This window comes from Carcharodon carcharias, chromosome 2 (assembly GCF_017639515.1).
Source record: "Carcharodon carcharias isolate sCarCar2 chromosome 2, sCarCar2.pri, whole genome shotgun sequence".
Lineage (NCBI taxonomy): Eukaryota > Metazoa > Chordata > Chondrichthyes > Lamniformes > Lamnidae > Carcharodon > Carcharodon carcharias.
The window spans coordinates 61,843,486-61,863,902 of NC_054468.1; the positions used below are offsets into that span (position 1 = coordinate 61,843,486).

The 20,417-nt window shown below is 42.3% G+C and overlaps 1 long non-coding RNA gene across 2 annotated transcripts; it reads left to right on the plus strand.

The window, feature by feature from the left end:
* The first annotated feature begins 354 nt into the window (after positions 1 to 354).
* LOC121272673 lies at positions 355 to 19,812 on the plus strand. Of its 2 annotated transcripts, none has more exons than XR_005941900.1 (3): positions 355 to 588; positions 2,849 to 3,007; positions 19,068 to 19,812. It is a non-coding gene; the product is annotated as an uncharacterized LOC121272673 (long non-coding RNA). The 2 variants fall into 2 exon arrangements; XR_005941899.1 differs by lacking the exon at positions 19,068 to 19,812 and adding an exon at positions 16,055 to 16,527.
* The last annotated feature ends 605 nt before the right edge of the window (positions 19,813 to 20,417 follow it).

Here is a 20,417-nt window from a genome sequence, read left to right on the forward strand (position 1 = left end):
AAATAGCCAAACGCTCATCAGTAACCGGATTTTTTCTAACACAATAGAATAATATGGGCAGAAACTAGCACTCTGGGACGGGGGCGAGAAATTGGAGCAACTCCCGCTGCAAAGCATAGCAGGTGAAGCCACCGAATGATGCGATGTTCGGCTCATTAATTATGCAACGCAAGGTTCATGTTGAATCTCGTGGCAGGACAGGCAGGAAGTACGCTACACCACTGTCATGTTCGGGCACCATATTTGAAAGACACCCGGACACCCACCTCTTGCAGATTAGCCCTTCCCGAACACATGCCCCACCCGCCCGATCCCCTGCAGCGTTTCCTTCCCTTGACACATGCCTCTTACAGAATTTCCCTTCCCCAGGCATGCCCCCACCCCCTGAGGTTTGTTCTTACATGGACCTTTCCTCTTGGAATTGGCCTCCCGACCCACCCTTCCTACATATGTTCCAACCTACCCCACCCCCTTCCTTTGTGATTCCAATCCCCGCCTTCCTTCATGTGCGTGCCACCTGCTGTACAATACACTGCCAGTATCCGAAAGAAGAGCTGTGCGAATGTCAAAGGCAACATCCAGTGGCAGGTAGGTGAAAATGATCTCCCACACCGGGTGCACACCACATTTGTAGATCGGGAAACAGAACCCTCTGATTTCTTGCTGGCGGGGCAGAAGATTTCACAGGGGTACAAGATCATGGCCTCTGGTTCTATTAATGAGCATTCATGACATGCAAATTACGATCCTGACGTTCACCACTGGGAAAGACGACCCGCCATGAACCCGCCATGAAAGTGCTGAAGGATAAATTATTTTGGCCTGACTCCAAATTTTCCATTCCCCGTCCCCCCCACCCCCTCATCCCTCACCCACCACAATTCCCACTGCTGGCAGGACCAGAAAATCCCACCCAATATGTGTGGTTAAATAATTAAAATCAATCACATCAATCTTAAAATACTTTTGCTCCTTTAAATTTAATAAGAAATAAAATTAATCTTTATAATTGTTGCGTTTAACAAAAGGAGCTCATTTTGCTCCAAATTTCAGTGGGGCTTACATTTTGCTCCCCTACATTTATCAAGGGCTATGAATCTCCTTGTGCACTCCATATCCCTGACATGAACTTATTTTTGTCATTTCATTACATATTCACCCACCTGATTCCTGGGCCAGGTTAAAATCAGGAAGCTTTATGCCAGTGAATTTACTTGATTGAGCTCTTGATCTATAATTTCGATGAAGTGTTCACTGAGTGAAATTACATTGAGTGCTGCGTGATTGGGTTGGTTACCTGGGATACTTAGAGGTCTACGGTAACTTCGGACTTTAGGAATATGCAGTCCCAGAGGACAACTTCTCATGCAGTGTCAAGTCCAAGTCTGAAGCTTCCTCAGGTGTAAGCATTGAAAGTGAGCTTAAGACATCAACTTATTATCACTCTCCAAAGATACAGTGGCATCTGTGACACTCCATTTAGACCAGTAGTGTTTAACAGACTGAACCCCAAACAGGTCTTGGCAGCTCTGTGAAAGTGTCCTATTCAAAGTACCTGTGGCGACACTGTTAGCTTTTACTCTTGAAACCACCAAATGTTTTTCAAAGGCCATTATTTAGATATACTAAGTAGCAGTGAACCAATGGATGTTGGATTGATTTCATTTTTTAAATTAAAATTATGCTATACAATACAATGATAATTTAATTAATAGAAGCTTGTTTAATTGAAATCCTCTGAATGGATAGTGTTGAGAATGCTACTATAAACATGAACTTCAAATAAACTGATTAGAATGTCAAATTACTTTGGCAGAATTGAGCCTAAAAGTGAAAATAAATGAAAAGAGAGCCACTAAAGTTTTCACATTATCAATCTACTGATAAATGAGAAAATAAATGTGGAAAATGCTGGAAATGGACATCTGAAAGAGAAACTGGTGAATATTTGTGGTGATGAATGATCCACCAGATCTGTAATATCTTTCACATATTCACTGATCTGTTTTCAACTTTCAACATATTTTATTTTGTCTTATTTTATTAGTATCTCTGATGATAAATGAAGATCTATTACCTTAAAAGGCTAAAAGTTCATTAAGACCAATTTTCAGGTGCAGGAATCATGATTTGTAACCTGCCCGCTTTGGTTTCCGTTGAAGCAGGCAGCACACAAACTTGGTGCTAGCTCCTCTTTCAAATGATTGTAACATTGGGCAGAGTAGGGCGCATGCTATTGGTTGCCTAGCTCTCAGCAGTGTGATTTGAAAGCATGTGGTGCAGCCAGCCTACTCCTCTTAAAGGCGGTTTAGCCCTCTTAAAGGGAAACTACACTCCATGGAAGGCAGCTGATTCTGACTACCTGTATTGATACTGGCTGCATGCAGGAGCTGCACAAATGGAGTACCAGGGAAGAGAGAGAACCTTCCAGGTTCATGGCTGCAGCACTGGAGGCCTTAGTGAGCTTGACAGGAGGAAAGAGGTCATGTTTCCATGGGAGGCACCTGAAGGGTCTCAAGGCACAACAGTCTGAAAGGAATGGGAGCATATTGTGAGGGCACTCAATGCCCAGAGTTTCATCCCAACACTTGGCTGCAGTGTCATAAGAAGTTCAATGACTCCATGCAGGTGGTCAAGGTCAGTGAATGGATCTCCTCATTACCTCTTCCTACTGTGCCACCAATCTAACATTCCGATTCTCCTTCTCATCCTCACACACATTCCAATGATGCCAACCTCATGCCCAACTCCTGCTGCTTCTACATGACTCCAGCTATTCAAATGTGGTGGGCACATCACCCAAACACAATGCAACATAATCACTGACATAATTATTGCTATTTTGCAGGACAAGGTCATCCATCACCACCAGGAGAGAGCAGAACTGGTACAAGAACAGTGACATCTACATCTCCTGAGTCCCACACAGGAAATGGTCATCTGCATTGTGGGGCCAGCTGTGACAGAGCCCATGACATTTGGTGTCACTGAGAACATTAAGAATTTGGTATGTTCCTGCCTTATGTCTCTTTTCAGTCCATCTCACTCTTTTTCATTGATTCGCTATTGTGCAGTTTCCGCTATTGCCAAAGTTTGCTTAATCAATGACCTTCACTCCATCATAAGATCTGAAGTGGAGATGATCGCTGATGATTGCAGAATATTCAACACCATTCACTTCTCAGATGCTGAAACAGTCCATGTCCAAATGCAGCAAGACCTGGACAATATCCAGGCTTGGGCTGACAAGTGGCTAATAATATTCGTACCACACAAGTGCCAGGCAATGACCATCTCCAACATTGGCCTAGCCAGTGATTTCCACCTCCCATGAATTAATTTTTAGAAAGCGCAATTTCACTCCTGCAAGGTGAACAAAGCTTTTTTGGGTGGGAAATAGCAAATAAAAACATGCAACATTTTGCCATTAAAATATATGGATTTGTAATAATAATTAAAAGGGATATGCATCCATCAGTAAGGTTGAATGTTGATAGATGGATAACTTCTTTGCAAAAAATGGCATGTTTGGTGTAACAAATTAGAAATACTTTGAGTAGTCATCTTGAAATAGGTAAAGGAAAAGGTTGGTACTATAATTTCCTGGAAACTGCTTAAGGTTTCATTTCTTTCACCTCTCTAGAATGATTATTCTTAGGTGTTGACAGTTCTAGCTAGCCTGAGAAGGGATCATGGTCAGATGAGTCTCTGCAATAGTACAATAGTGGGAGAGCAACTGGATGAGAATCTTTTTTAAAAAACTTAGTACAAAGCTGTGCTAGGCTTTTCATTTAATCTTGCTGAATTAGGATGTTTGCTGGAATGTAAAAGTTAATTGATATGTAGGAGTAGAATAGGCCTTACTTTGGTGCATCATTCCATTGTTCAATAGTCTGAAAAGAAATTGGAACAGATAGACTTAATAGCCACTTACAGCAGCTCATTGACAGGCCAATACAAACAATGGAGCTCCTAAAGTTAGGTGCGAAGTCTCAGAGAAGTTAATGGCAGGTGAATAAAATTAAAGGCAGGTTTTCACCTCATAGTTTAAGCAAAGGACTCAACTTTTTACTTGGTATTTTAAAATAAAGTAAGCCTTTATAGAACAATAAGGCCTTGTCAATAATCCATCCCAATCCACCCCTGAAAAAGAATATAAAGTAAGAGAAAACAAAAATAAAAATACCTGGAAAAACTCAGCAGGTCTGACAGCACCTGCAGAGAGGAACACAGTTGACGTTTCGAGTCCGTATGACTCTTCAACAGAACTAAGGGAAAAAAAAAGATTTTTGCTTTTATTATAAAGCAAGAGACTTTGGGAGACCTCAGTGCAATTGACAGCAGAGAGAAACTCCTAAGGGTACATCCATGTGAACACTGTTAGGTAGTTTGAGAATTCGTAAATATGCGAGAAGAAAGAGTGAGCTGTTCATGCATGAAAGCCATTCTGCCTGACCTGGACTAGTACTTGTTTCTTGTCAGGGTCTCTGTTTTTGCTGTATAATTAGTATGTTAAATCCCATCTTAAACTCTGATTGAACTTAACATCCCACCATAATGGTTGCAGTCAATCCTGATTCAGATATCAGTAAACTGAAAAGGTTAAAATTATGACATTGGATGCAGATCATGATAACGTCAAGACTCTTTACTGCTAAATAAGTATAGCTAATTTGCAAATCTGCAACAGTCTCTATTCCACAGGTCAGTCTGAAAAAAGATAGAAAGGTTTACAGAAGAACAATAGTTAGACTCATCCATGTGAACATTGGTAGTGGATTACTTAGATTTAGCATGCTATGCAATTGAAGAGGATAATTGAGGAGCATTTTAAGCTTGTATCAGGATTTTATATTTAAATCAAAAACAAAAATACCTGGAAAAACTCAGCAGGTCTGGCAGCCTCTGTGGAGAGGAGCACAGTTAACGTTTTGAGTCTGCGTGACTCTTCAACAGAACTAAGAAAAAATAGAAAAGGGGTGAAATATAAGCTGGTTTAAGGGGGGAGAGGGTGGGACAAGAAGAGCTGGATAGAGGGCCAGTGATAGGTGGAGATAACCAAAAGATGTCACAGACAAAAGGACAAAGAGGTGTTAAAGGTGGTGATAATATCTAAAGGAATGTGCTAATTAAGGGTAGAAAGGAGGACCAGCAAGGTACAGATAGCCCTAGTGGGGGTGGGGTGGGGTGAAGGAATCAGAAAAGGCTAAAAGACAGAGATAAAACAATGGATGGAAGTACATTTAAAAATAATGGAAATAGGTGGGAAAAGAAAAATCTATATAAATAATTGGAAAAAAACAAAAAGGAGGGGGAAAAATCAGAAAGGGGGTGGGGATGGAGGAGAGAGTTCATGATCTAAAATTATTGAACTCAATATTCAGTCCGGGAGGCTGTAAAGTGCTCAGTCAGAAGATGAGGTGCTGTTCCTCCAGTTTGCATTGAGCTTCACTGGAACAATGCAGCAAGCCAAGGACGGATGTGTGGGCATGAGAGCAGGGTGGAGTGTTGAAATGGCAAGCAACAGGGAGGTCTGGGTAAGGCTTGCAGACAGACCGAAGGTGTTCTGCAAAGCGGTCACCCAGCCTGTGTTTGGTCTCTCCAATGTAGAGGAAACCGTATTGGGAGCGATGAATGCAGTAGACTAGGTTGAGGGAAGTGTAAGTGAAATGCTGCTTCACTTGAAATGAGTGTTTGGGCCCTTGGACGGTGAGGAGAGGGGAAGTAAAGGGGCAGGTGTTGCATCTTCTACAATATTGTGCTTCACCAGTGGACCAAATTATTTGTTATAGTCAGTTATGCTGAGGCAGGTGTTTCCATGCCTTCTGTTCTGGGACATTTAATAGAAATTTAAGGTACTCAGACAGAAAATTGTGCTATATATGATAAACAGTAAATTGTGTTATATATGATAAACAGTAAATTATGTTGCATGTGGTAAGCAATAAGTTATGTTACACATGTTCAATAGTAAATTGTATTACACGTGTAAAGCATGGGATTTGTTGCAGTGCCGCATCAAGTCATTTGCCCCGTCACCAGTGATTAAATACTGTACAACAAAAGGGAAGTTTGGTAGATTGCGATTGTATCAAATACATGTTCATGTGAAGTCAATATCGGTATCCCTAAGTATAGATTTGATATAGTGCCTCTTTAGATGGTGCTACTTAAGCATTTTAATACGCTGTTCTTCTATACTAGATTTGTGGATTTATACGTTTCCCTCATCAGTCTGATGGAGCAACAGCTCAGGGAGATAGAAATCTGGTTCACTTAATTCTGCAAAGAAAATTTGTGATTGTTTAGTACAGAATTCATTCTGGTGTCATCTATTCTAAAACTGACACGTAATTATACTGGTTAGTATTTAACTTGGTATTTTATCATGTTCTTTTAAAGGGGTGAGAAAGGTTGGCTTCTCAGGTCCTGGGGCCATCAGATTGCTGTTCTCCAACAGCCATCTCTTTGGATTAATTAGTCTTGCTGCAAACTAGCACATTAATGGCATACATTGGCAGTTACCATTAGATTAAGGTTAGCAGTATTGTCTCTCCCTATCTGCAGCTATTTCTCCATTTGTTTCAGAGCAAGGAGAAACTGAAACTCATGTAGCTATTTTGTCAGTTACCTGAATAAGTCATTCAACCCATGAACTACTACTGAACTTTCATTTAGTATTTATTTTGTTGGTTAATGGTTATAATGAAATTAGTACTGATACTTAAATAGCCAACCAGAAGATTTCATTTAGAAATGAGCACTGAACAGTATTGATCCTGCAAAAATAAAAAAAAACAGTGGTCATGTTTACAACCTGGCACATACAATTGGACATTAAAAGGATTTTGCTGATTTCAAGTTCAGAAGTTTACTCAAACATTTAGAAGCATTGTAGAACAAATTACAAGAATTCTAATTGGAATGGCTGGATGAATCTGGTGGAGTCCTGCAAGACAGAACAACAACGTCTCAAGAATCATTGTAACTTGTTACATTCAATGTAATAACAAACAATTACTGTTTCTTGAAGCTTTGGTGGTGATGATGAATAAGGTGTGAAAGGGTCTCCCTTACCACAAGAATGCAGCACAGAAAGGAGTGGACAAAGTACAAGACAGCCAGAAACTAGAGATAGGAAGTTACATCTCTTAGTCCAATGGTTTTCAATAATTTTAGGTTCACTCACCAAATAAAGTCACTTTATACTTTTATGTTTTCCCCTCTCATGTTCATCAAAGAATTATGCCAAGTTCCTTCATAAGACAGAAATGTACATTTCTCCCACCATCATTCCAAACCATAAAAATGGAAAGCATGTACAGCATTGAGCTCAGTGCCGACTTTAAGCCCAAGTGTATGGTGTGTAGGGGTTAAAATAGGGGCAGAGTAATTACCTCCCAGATCATAGTGCACTTGCTTCCACTTTCAATTTCACTCCCAGGGGCAGGATTTTTCAGTCAGCGTGCGGGGGCAGGCCTGACATGCTGATGCGTAAAATGATGCGCGATATTTCAGAAGACAGGCACGCTTTGAGTTCTGAGGCACGCCCGCCATTAACCAATGGGCCAGTTAAGGCCCTTGAGGCAGCAATTGAAGATGATTTTTTGCAGCCTGTGCGATTTTCAGTGCGTCATATGGATGCAACAGGCAGGCAGGTAGGCCACATTTTTAAAAACCTCATCCACAGGCGGGATAAGAGGGGTGAGTGGGCTCACAAATGCTAGTTGTTAGAACTTCAGTTTATTACTTACTGCTACTTGCTTGTGTGAACAAGACAACTTCATTTCACTTTAGAGCTGCTTTGACAGATAGAACAGGCTCAGTTCAGGACTCTAGAGGAATCATAACACTTGGGGCCTTCCAGGTATCAGACAACCTTCTCTTACCCTGGGAATGGGGATTGCGGTCTCCACTGGAGGCACCTTCTCTGAGGAGGAAGAGAGGGCTAGAAGGGGGAGGAGGCCAGGAGCTCATATTCAGCCTTCAGGGGAGCCACCTGTGGGAGGACAGGCGTGGGCACAAGGGGTGCAGGGCCAACAGGAAGTCCAAGGTGGAAGGGGCCGCAAAAGATGCCACTATCCTGCTGCCAGGGTTTACAGGCGGCAATGCAGCTACCTCAATATGTCAGAGGTGCAGTACCGAAGGATGCTCCATCTCTCAAGGGCGACAGTGGTCTCCATCTGTCAGATGATCGGGCTTGAAATCAACCCCAGCTGTACAGGTGGACACCCCATGCAAGTGGTGTTGAAGGTCACGGCTCCCCTCAACTAATATGCCTCCGGCTCTTTCCAGGGGTTGGTGGGTGATCTTTGTGGAGTGTCCCAGTCAGCTGTCCATAGTTGTGACAAGCTGGTGATGGATGCTCTGTTCTGGCCTGCATTGACTTCCATTCACTACTGCTCGGATGAGGCCAGCCAGGCTCAGCGAGCCAGAGGCTTTGCCACAATTGCTGGCTTCCCCCACGTCCAAGGTGCAATCAATTGCACACATGTGGCCATCAAGGCGCAAGTGGGTGAGCCCGGTGCCTTCATCAACAGGAAGGGCTTCCACTCCATGAACATGCAGATAGTGTGTGATCACAGGATGCAGATTCTGCAAGTCTGCGGAAGGTACCCAGGCAGCTCCCATGACGCTTACATCCTGAGACATTCCCAGGTGCAGAGGCTCTTCAGTGCTCCAGCCTGGCTGGATGGATGGCTGCTGGGTTACAAGAGCTATCCACTCAAAAGGTGGCTCATGGCACCCCCCCCTCCATCCAAGAACAGAGGCCGAGCAGCAGTACTGTAGGAGCCACACCTCCACAAGGGCTGTGGTGGAGAGAGCCATCGGTCTTCTCAAAATGCGCTTCCGATGCCTGGACCGTTCAGGGGGTGCACTGCAATACCCCCCAGAATGTGTGTCACTGATAGTGATTGCATGCTACACTCTCCACAATCTGGTGCTAGAAAGGGAGGATGGAGTGGAGGAAGAAGATGTTGATGCAGCTGCGTTGGCAGCAGATGATGAGTCCAATATTGAGTCCGAGGCCGAGCACGGTCAGGAGAACACTGAGTTGATAGACAACAACCTGGGCATCCTCCAGGGAGGCAGGGACACCTGGAAGGCTTTGATACAAAGCTCCTTCAGCTAGCCTACCAAAGATGAACCATCAACACATGCCAGGGCTGCAGCCTCCATATTCGATACCTGAGAGCAACATTTGCCTGGTCAGCAACATGAACTATGTGCCATTTCAATAAAGCTCAATGACAAAAAAGTCACTCATAACATCACGGGTTCCCCTTCATCTGCAGAGCTAATGAAGCACCCAGAGGCTTGTTGAGAACCAAAACATTTAATGTTTACCAACTTGCATACAGATATCAAAGTACATTAAAATGTGTTGAACAGCACACCAACTTAAGAGTAACTTAAAAGTGGGGCAAAAGAAAACCACTTGTGATAAGCCCGTGTTGTGCCTAAGGTGCTTTACATTTATGCTTGTGGGTGCTACGTCTAGGTACTCCCCATTTGCTGGCACTGGCATTGGAGATGGCCTGCTGACTCTGCTGTCCTGTTGGCCTTGATGTCCTTGGTGGGCATCCTCTGACCCATGGAGCATGTGCTGGCACCGACTGGGAGGGAGCGGCCAGTTGCACTGCTGGCATCTCTACAGTCGCCGCAGCCTCATCAGATGCCACAGTCACTGGCAGAGGGGCAGAGGAGCTGCTGCCATCATCCAGAGTGCTCTGAGGGGAGCCCATAGAGACGACAGACAGCTCGTGTGCCAATGCGAGGTAGCTGTGGACCTCGCTGCTCACCATTGATGGGTGAGTGCCTAGCTGGGACACTGGGTGCCCAATCCACCTCCCACACTGATACTGACTACCTGAGGTCATTGCCGCTTTGAGGACTTGCAGGTCCGAGCGCATCACCAGGAAACCCTGATTGATCTCCTGCAGCAGCCTCTCCATGAGAGTCGCCACTCTCTCCATGGAGGGGGCATTGCGCTCGGCCATGAGGGTCATTACATTGTCATGCTCCGCATGGATTCCTCCATCACGGAGACCATGCCACGCATTCCCTGATGTATCTCCGGCAGATCCTCCCGCACACCCTGCTGGACTTCCAGCATCTGCTGCCTCAGGGACGACTCCTGAGGCTCATCATCAGCCACTGACTGAGCATGTTCCTGGTCTTCAGCATTCCTCCGACTGCCGGCACCCTGGGCTCTCTGTGCCTCTGCCTGCACCTCAAGCGAATGTGAAGTGCCCTCACCGCTGTGCACCGAGATATTAGCCGAAGAGCTTATTCCTACCAAAGTGCTGGTATCTGCCTGGCTGAAAGGGTATGACGCTGGCGCGCTAATGTCTTCTGTGCCCTCAGGGGTGAGTGGCAGCCCCTCTGCCTCCTGAGTCTGGGCATGATTTGGTGGGACTGAAAAGAAGAACAAGGACATTTGATTAGTTGAAGCCATTACACTGTTAATGTGCATGCCTGGCACCCGGATCAGGATGTGCTCCACCTTCCATTATCAATGGGGATCCCATGTTGGAGGCTGAAATCAATATACAGTCAACAGTGGAATGTTGACAGACATTGTGACCTCAGTGCACGGCACTCTTACCTTCCAGTGGCACCCCAATCTCACCATGGCTGGTTGACCTGGGCGTATGGCACCTCTCCAGCTCCAGTGCCTCCTGTTCGTATCTGGTGATGATGAGAAGGTGGGACTGCCTTCCGCCAGTCCGCAGCCACTCTGCATTATTGTCTGCTGTCTTCTCTTGAAAGGAGAGAAGAGCATTGATTAGTCCACCCTGTACCTGCATTGCCATTGCAGCCTTGCTACCCCCACCTGAGGAAAACCTTGCAGGTCTCATCCGATCCATGACCCTGGAGCCGCACTACACTCATTGCAAGCAGCCAGGATTGACCCCCTTGCCCAGATGCTGCCTCCATCACATTTGCCACTCACACTCAAAGACCTCCCAAACCCACGAACACCAACACCTAGAAGGACGAGGGCAGCAGATAGATAGGAACACCACTACCTGGAAGTTCCCCCCCAAATCACTCAGCATCCTGATTTGGAAATGTTTCACCGTTCCTTCACTGTCGCTGGGTCCAAATCCTGGAACTTGCCCCCTAACAGCACTGTGCGTGTTCCTGCACCACATACAGCTGTTCCAGGAGGCAGCTCACTACCACCTTCTCACAGGCAACTATGGATGGGCAATAAATGCTGGCCCAGCCAGCGAAGCCTATGTCCTGTGAATGAATGAATACAAAAGCAAAATTCTGAGGTGGGGGACTGGAGGGCAACCTAACTGCTCTGCTAAGTGATGCATGCCAACACGATACTCACCTTTCCCATCGCAAGAGATCATTAAGCCACTTGCAGCACTGCAGCCAGGTGCATCTCACCACATCATGGGAGCTGACCCGTTCTGCGACCTCCTCCCAGGCACATTTTGTTAGGCAGTGGGGCCTCCTACTCCCGTCCCTTAGCACCAGGATCTTGCGGCATACTACCACCTCCTTGAGGAGGGCAGCGAGGCATTCATCTGAGAACCTCGGGGCCGACTGCCCCGCCAACCTACCCTCCCGCCTGGCCTGCTCTCTGAAGACATTATCCTTCATGCTCCTGATTGGAATCAGTGGCAGCCTCAGGACAGCTGCCTTCACCGTATTTGAATAGGCCGCCAGGTCACTATTGGACCCAGCGGTCATTGGCCTCCCGCCGCTGCCCGCCCTTTCCCGCTGATCTCGGGAGCTTCAATTTACGCTGGCCGGGCCTTAATTGGTCCACCCACGTAAAATGGTGGTGCGGAGCCGATCGCGGGCAGTGATTGTCTCCCCACCCACTCCTGCCGAGCCTGCCCGCCACATGAAAAATCCTGCCCCAGGTTTCAGGAAGCATATGAGGTGCCTGCTTACTGCCCAAGATTAATAACAATGTTTACAAAATTATGCACACCCTTGATCCAAACTTCAGATAGGCTTTACTAATGAGTGAGGTTCGCAGTATGCAGTAGGAAAATTACCCCTTTTGAGTTCACTTCTTTGCTTGCAGGACAAGTTGGAACATTAAAGAAAGAAACATATCTGAACTGGCAGAGAGCCCAGAAATGCAAACCTTTGACTGTCTTTGAATAGGTAACATAAGAATTAATTAACTCTAGGAGCTTAGGAGAGAGGGAAACTGGATGCCTCCTGAGCTCAGGGTGAATGCTACTCTCCTTATGTTTTCTCCACTCTTTCACTCATTCACTTACTCACACATTCACTCACAGTTATACACTTGCACATTTGTTACACATAATGGGTGGATCTTGACTTTTAAGTGGCCTTCGGCTATGCATGGCTGTATCACCAGCGTCAATGGGGTGGTAAGGCTGCTAACTTCATTCTGAGGCCATCACCGCCCTGTTTACATCAGGCAAGGAAATTCAAGATTGAGGCAACACTAACACTATTTGAAAATATCTCATGTGCCCCTTATAACATTATTTTTTGTGTAACAGGTTATCAACAAGTCAGCATGCACCAGCATCTTGCATCATCTCACCAACAGTTATAAGGACCAAGATAGCTAATCACACCCTGCAGGATTTAGATAGTAAGTCTGAGAAGATAGCACCAGTTTGGTCACAGTGTACAAGTGAGGAGGAGCAAGTTGTAGTGGCAATGATGGAACAGGAACCTGCTTGCCTGAGGGCCAGCTCCATTCCTTCCTTAGTAATAGTGCCTAGTAATTTGGTTCTTCTACAAAAGGAGGCTGTTGTCTGTGTAGGAACGCCTACAGGAGCTACTTGAGACTGTTCAAAATATCTTTCACCTTCTGCCTAAGAATATGGAAGAGTTTACTAACTGCATCTGTGCAGTACATGCAGGAAAGGTGTTGCAGATTCAGTGGAGTCTGAAGTAGAGTCTATATGGTGCAGGTTCTAAGACCAAGCTAAGTATTACATGATTGCTCAGACTACTGGTACGACAGCTTGGGGCTCCAATATGCAAGAAGCTTTGTCGTACGGCTTCAAATATTGGTAGATTCACGGACTGTGCTATGAGGCAAGGCTTCAAAAATCTCAGTGTCATCCTCAGACTGAATTATCTGAATTCAATGATTATGAAGCGAGAATGTTCAGTAGTATGAGAATGGCTAGAAAAGGTCTGATGAAGGGATTTTTTTTAACCAACACCTCTGGCTCATCTATTTCCCCTGCACAAGCAACACTAGATATGTCAGAATGCTAGGAAGACTATCCAGATACAGCTATGACAGATATTCTAAAACAGATTCAGGACCATATTGGGAACTAGCATAATACAGCTTCTGCTTAAACTAGCCAGCATAATTACCTCCTCCACTGGAAAACCATTTTAAAATTAATCACAAATTAGAAGCAAGAAGTTGTGTTCAATATATCAGCACTAAGGGAAAGTACACTTACATCAGTGATACATAACACAAAGTAGATGAATAAACTGAGTTGAATGTATTTGAACTTTGTAAGAGAGTTTCTTTCTTGATTGAATCAAGTACTGCCATAGATGTTAGTTGAAGAAGTGCTTGAAGCCACATTACTGACCTTATTGGATTAGAGAGTTACTCAGCAAGCAGTTCAGGTACTTAGCCGAATATCTGCTGGATGAGAGCCAAGTTCAGCAATCTTCTTAGGTGTACTGGTGCTTCTGTAATGGTATCATCTTGGTCACTGTTTGAAACTGGTTTTGCCCTTCCTTGCAGGTTGAATTTCTCTTCTGCCATGATTATCTCTGAATCCTATTATTGTAATCTCCTCTAGTCCCACAACCCTCCAAGGCATCTATGCTCCTCTAATTCTGGCCTCTTGTAATCGTTCAATCATTGGTGGCCGTGCTGCAGCCAAGGTCCTGAACTGTGAAATGCTCTGCCTAAACCTCTCCACCTCATCTTGATTATCTCCAATACTTTGGAAAATACAGCAAATGACTATGGCAAATGCCAACCAACCCATTGTTGCTGTTCCATGGGAAAGAAGATGAAATTGTTCAACATACTTAATCAGTCTCCTTTTTGAGGCATGAAGACAGAGAAGTAGTTGATTGTGGGGACATCCTTGTATTGGTCTGGGAGAAGCCAAAAGCATAAAGTTGATGACTGTGGCAGCTTTGATTGCCAATGACAGATTGGTTTCGTGTCTCCATGAAACATCTTGTTTATTTGCTAAATGTTACCTTGGATACTTACAACAGAAACAAAATATTGTAGATGCTGGAAATCTAAAATGAAAATAGAAAATTCTGGAAATGCCCAGCAGGTCTGGCAGCATCTGTGAGAGAAAAACAGAGTTAATGTTTAAAACCTTTTTCTCTCCTCTGATGCTGTCAGACCTACTGAGTTTTTTTTCAGAATCTTCTGTTTTTATTTTGGATGTTTGCTGTTGCCTAGATCTGAATCTGTGCAAACAATGTGCCAAATGAAATTGGTAATAGCTTTATACATGAGGGGACCTATTTTATCCTCCTGCAGTTGGGGGAGAGTGTAAGAATATATAGACCTATAGACTCACACATGTTTCTGCTACTGAGCAGCTAAGGTGCAGAGCAATCTCATCCCCGTAAGTACTTTTTATTTTGTTACAAAATATGTTTATGTGATGCCCCCCCCACCCCGCACAATCTAAAAGGGCAAAGGTTTCCAGCTGTAAGTTATGTTGCAGTTAGCAACCTATTAATAGTGAACAATGTTTGTAGCGAGGCAAAGCAATACACATACCTAAAGATGCTAATGTAGTATTTGTTTAGTAGTTGATCTGGCTGCATGACACCTTACTTCGGTGCATGTTTTATTTTGCAACACATCATAATGGTCCTTGTCCAGTCAACTCAGGTAAGTATTTCTCTTGATTATTCCTGACTTACACCAGGAATGTGTCTTGAAAATTGCACACTCTGAGCCAATAATTTTCCATCCATTAACTTTATATGGACACAATGCATAATTTCCCAATATATTATAGTATGTTCCAGGAGTGCAGACAATAGTATTGTAGCCCCTTGTGCCTGTGACTGAACTTAATTTACCATTGAGCACAAAAAGGCAAAATCTTCTTGCATCAGCTTATTAACCTTAATTCCTGTACCTTCAACCTGATTTGGACATATCGTTCTACCAGCTTTTCACTCAATCGTAGTGAGATGTCAGACACAACTTTCACATTTGTCTGTTATAATCCCAACACCTATCAAATATCAGCCATATAACAGCCACCAAATATGAATTTTGCAATTTGTGATTAAGAAGCTGTGACTAAGTATGACAAAATGTCCTATGAACTCAGGTAATAATGCATAGATATGCTTCTGTCATGTTTTATGTCTTCCATCTTACATATTAGTATTTTATGAACATACTTTCAATTGGTATCTGATACCTTGTTAGTGGAATTTGTCAACCACTGAACTATCTAACTATCCATCCAGTTTTGTTGATCAATGATGGTTAAATAGGTGTGATCTATTTGTGGCATGTGAATCGTATGTATGAAATATCAAAATAGAAATGCTTGCAGTTTCAAAATCTTATACTAGCTGTGATCCATGCAGACTGAAATAGTAAAGACATGTACTTATTGGAACCATAGCTAAAAATTAGACATTAGTCCTTTTTCTAATTTGCATCATATGAAACTGCATGATTTTATATCAGGTATGGCAAGTATATTTTGGATGCATCAGCTAAATTAAATCAATATTGGTAAATAAAGAATCAAGTATGTTACTGAAGACTGAAAAGACAATTAATTTATATAGGCTATTTGATATGACCTTAAGCATGTTTCTGTGGAATTTAAATATGGTGCAAAAACTGGCATTTGAACATGGGAACCCAATGTTCCGTCTTCTAAGCACGACTACTAATTTCTAAAATGTTCCAAGGATCAAGTAGGATTTCAGGTAAGCCATGGCATCTATTGAAAACCACAGCAGCAAGTTCATTTTAGACTAAACAGTTGGAATGTAAAAATATACAAGAATACCTGCAATTAATGTAAATATCAAATCTATGATATTTTGCTTTTTACAGCATCCCATCGATCAGGCGTTTATCGAGTGGGAACACTTACTAGGCAACCATGGTTCATTTGAGAATAAGCACCATCTGGTCAGAGAGATTACTACAAAAATACCTGCAGGAGAACAAACAGGATCAGAAGCAAGTGCAGTCTCTTTTGGAGCACCAATATTAATAACTGATGGGTTACTAAAGCAGCTGCTAAATCCGACAGGCAGAGGACTTTCTTGCAGCTGCCAAAATGATTGACAGATCTACTGCTTCTCTGGACCCTGGACCAATCATATCTGCCATGAGAAAGAATAGTTAAAATGACAGCACAATAGCCATCACCTCAAGGCGATTACAAGCAGAAGAGTAGAAAAAACCTCCAACACCTCTATCAACATCCATCCAGGAACTGCACTGTTCCTAGATGAATGACACATCAAGGTTCAAACTTGCAAGAAAGAAAGAATTTGCATTTATATATTGCCTTTCATCATATCAGGATGTTGAAAGTGCTTTACAGCCACTGAAGTGTGTTTGAAGTTTAGTCATTTTTGTAATGTTGGAAATGGGATAGCCAATTTCCTTGCACAGCAAGGCCCCACAAACAGCAATGAGAAAATAGATACTGATGCTGGTTGAGGGATAAACATTGTCCAAGACACCATGGAAAACACCATAAAATTGTGCCATGGGGCCTTTTCTGTTTACTTGAGAGGGCAGACAGGGTCTTGGTTTAAAATCTCCAACACTTTTGACCATGCAACCCTCCTTCAGTATTGAAATGTCAGCCGAGATTTTGTTCTTTTTTGTTTTTTCTAGAGTGGAACTTGAGCACACAACTTTCTGAGGCATGAGTGCTACCGATTGAACCATGGTTGCTACATTTGTAAAACTAAAGCCTTTCGAAAAGAGAAAGTGAAAATGAACATATACTTGGACATGACTTTCAGTATCTTTTTAGAAAAATAATATACTTTTAAATAAAGCATAAAGTGATAAAAATAAAAAGCCAAATTTATATATTTAGGGTTAACTACTTGAAAATATTAATGCATAAATACTGGAAGAAATGACAGAATTCTTAGTTTATATACATGCTCAATAATGCTACTATAGGATGAAACTTATTCCACATCATACATAGCTACTTGTATTGTGTTTATGTAATTATCCCAATATACTGCATGGTATGAAAAATACCTACTTATTACTGGTAAGCTAGAAAATGAACCATTAATAATTGTAAGTAACTGATACAAGGAGTAACGTCTGTTGCAGCAGAACAAGATGCATATGGTTTGGGAGAAACTCATATCCATCAGGTGTTCTGTCGAGGTAATGGTAGAACACTTCTCTGTTCCCTAATCTTGTTTCTCAAAGCAATGGTCATGACTGCCATCTGGCTGCAGGCAAAATACATCAGATTAATGTACTGCAAGCAAACATATTTTTCCTCTCCTGTTCATGTATGTTGTGGGCTATCATCGGTATGATCTTATTATAGAGCATTAAAGATGGCAGCCTTGATTCAATTGTAGCACTCTGATTTCTGACACAGAAGGTTGGGAGTTTCATGCCAGAAATGTCAGTGCATAACCTGGGAAACCATGTAGTACCAAAAGAATCAATTTTCAATTGAGATGTTAAACCAAGGTCCTACCTTCCCTCTCAGATGAATGTTGAAGATCCCATGGCCCAACTCAAAGAAGAGCAGAGGGCAGTTGTCATATCCAATATCTATCTCTCAAATTGTACTACTGAAAAAGATTGTCATTTATCTCATTGTTGTTTTATGGGATCTTGCTGTGTGAAAATTGGCACTGTGATGTCTACATTACAACAGTAACCATCCTTCAAAAGTAATTATGTGGCTTTTGATATCTTTAGGGTGTGAAATGTACTATATAGTTGCAAATTATTTCTTTCTAAAAAAATGGTACGGCTTTATCTTCTTCAGAAGAGTGAACCTTCATGTGTTGAGTCACTTCAACTAATATATATGTTCTGGTCATTGGTAGTCACCTTCTTCTTCAGGTAGCATCCTTGATTATTTGAGAGTCGCTGAACCACAGATTTTGTGGCAGGGCGGGGAGGCAAGCAACTGAAACTAGCTCAGCTGGAAAGGGGATCATACCCCTTGCTATTGGCATTATTCTAAACCACATATTAGCCATCTAGCCAATTAAGCTAACCATGCCCCACCACTACCACCTTCCCCCCATTCCCCTAGTAATCATCTTACTTTGTGTTTAATCATCCATTTGAATAGGGACCACACTACTTGTGGAGAAATTTCTTTACCACAGACTTGCAGACTCTGCAGTTGCTGAAAATGAGACGACTGAAGGAGATCAAAAATGCCTGGATTTTAGACAAGTACATGATATATATTTGTAAAGTTTGAATTAAGAAGCCTAATAAGCTGTATGAATATTGTAAATTGTTGATTTGTTTTGCAAATTAATAAAGGAATGAAGTATTTTTTCCCTAGCAAGTCATTGTTGTAGGGTGTTGGATACCATTCAGTAGGTCTTAATGAAGTCTTCATAGTCTTAAATAGGATAACCGTATATTTTCACTAACTAGAAGAATTATGTACATACATAGAGTAAAGGGTTCAAGCTAGGAACTGTCTCCATGCTTGTTTGTGAACATGGCCCTGTCCAACACTAGGCTGACCCCTAGGAGTGGATCATGCATTCTCTTACATCGCTGGGTGGGTGGTACTGTACCTAGTTTTACTTTAACCCAATATGTGCTAGACATTATACTACAGTCATCACTAGAGTTGCCCTTACTAGGATTAAACATGTCACCTATTATCAGGGAATCATCTTACTTTTTGCAAAGCAGGTCTAAACAAATATACAACTGCAATAGGTAGTAATAAATAAAATGGATGGGTTAACAACTGTTTACCACTATGTTTGGCAATATGATTTTATCCTTAAACTATTAACTTCTACTTATTATCCAAATACTATTTATCAAAATCAGCATCCGTTTGTGATATTGCAATTGTGCTTTCTTTCAGATTCAAGTGGCTTGCAAATGGACAGGGCGATTTATATTTATAATAGCTTCAAATCAGAGATAAGATATCAATCTGCAGTTTTGACAGCAAAAAACAATAATAAATGTAATCATCTGCCCTAGTCTGTATTACTGTATCACCTGAGTATGAGTTTGATACCAGAAAATGTCATGTTTGTCACATGAAACAAACCCTCAAGCAGTTTTGATAAAACTAACATTTTGTTGTTATTGTGATATCACTTGGTGATGGTAGAAATATGGTTCTAACATGAAGTTTGACATATTATTTCTCTTATGGGTGGTGTAGAAATTTCTTACCCTCCTGATTTATAATTCACACATGACAAGATGTGTAAAAGGAACGTAAGAACAGAGATTAGTAATATTTGATAAATGAATGCTGCGTTGTTCACTGATGGCACATTTAAAAATGCTGGAACATTGACAAGGAATTCATTCCCAAATAGAACAAAAGTGAAAGCCATGTGACCTGCTATTTGAGTTTTGAAATGCAGAATGATAAAAAGATGACTGAATAATGAACTTTGATCCAGTGTATAATTTGATATAAATTGTAAGGTTGTATTTGGATTCCACGTTCTAGTTGTATAGAGAGTTCCTGCAATAAATCTGCAAACGAGTGCATCCAAAATAGTCCACTTGTTTTACTGAAGACCTTGGAGTGAGAAATGGTTATGAAAGGACTGCCATTGAAATACATTCTGTCATTTTAATTTTCAATTATTGAAAGAATAAAGCAAACCTTACAAATTAATTCAAATGTTTTGTGTGGCATGTGTTTATGTTCCAAGCATTGATGGTGAAGTGTAGCAGCAGTGTGTCGTGTTTTGAAGCTCACTATGATGCAGCATGGAACCAGAACACATAAACTTGCACTATCATTTCCCCACTAAGTGAGTTTCCTGGTCTCAGTTGAACCAATAAAGGAAGTACCTGATGGAAGTTGTTTGTCTGGAGGGAGGAAGGAAAGTAATTAAGGGGACCAGAAATCCCATGTTTTTCTTCCACACTTGCTGCAGAAGGTGTGATTCAGGAAATAAAGGTACTGTATCTCAAAACTGGTAACCTAAAGACCGAAGCTGTGCCAGATTCAGATCTTGCCAGACTTTGGGTCTGGTGTTCAGGCCATGGATGGTGCGGGTCAAGTTGGGTCAGGTGGGGTCAACGGTCGCTCAGAGCATAGAAATAGACTGGCGCGCAAGCAGCGCAGGGGATAACTAGTCCAGCGCCAATGCAGCACTTAACGAATTGCCAAGATAAGCTATTTGCTTTTTACTCAATTAAAATTGATGCATGGCACAATCTAAAAATCTCCAGTTTTCAGACA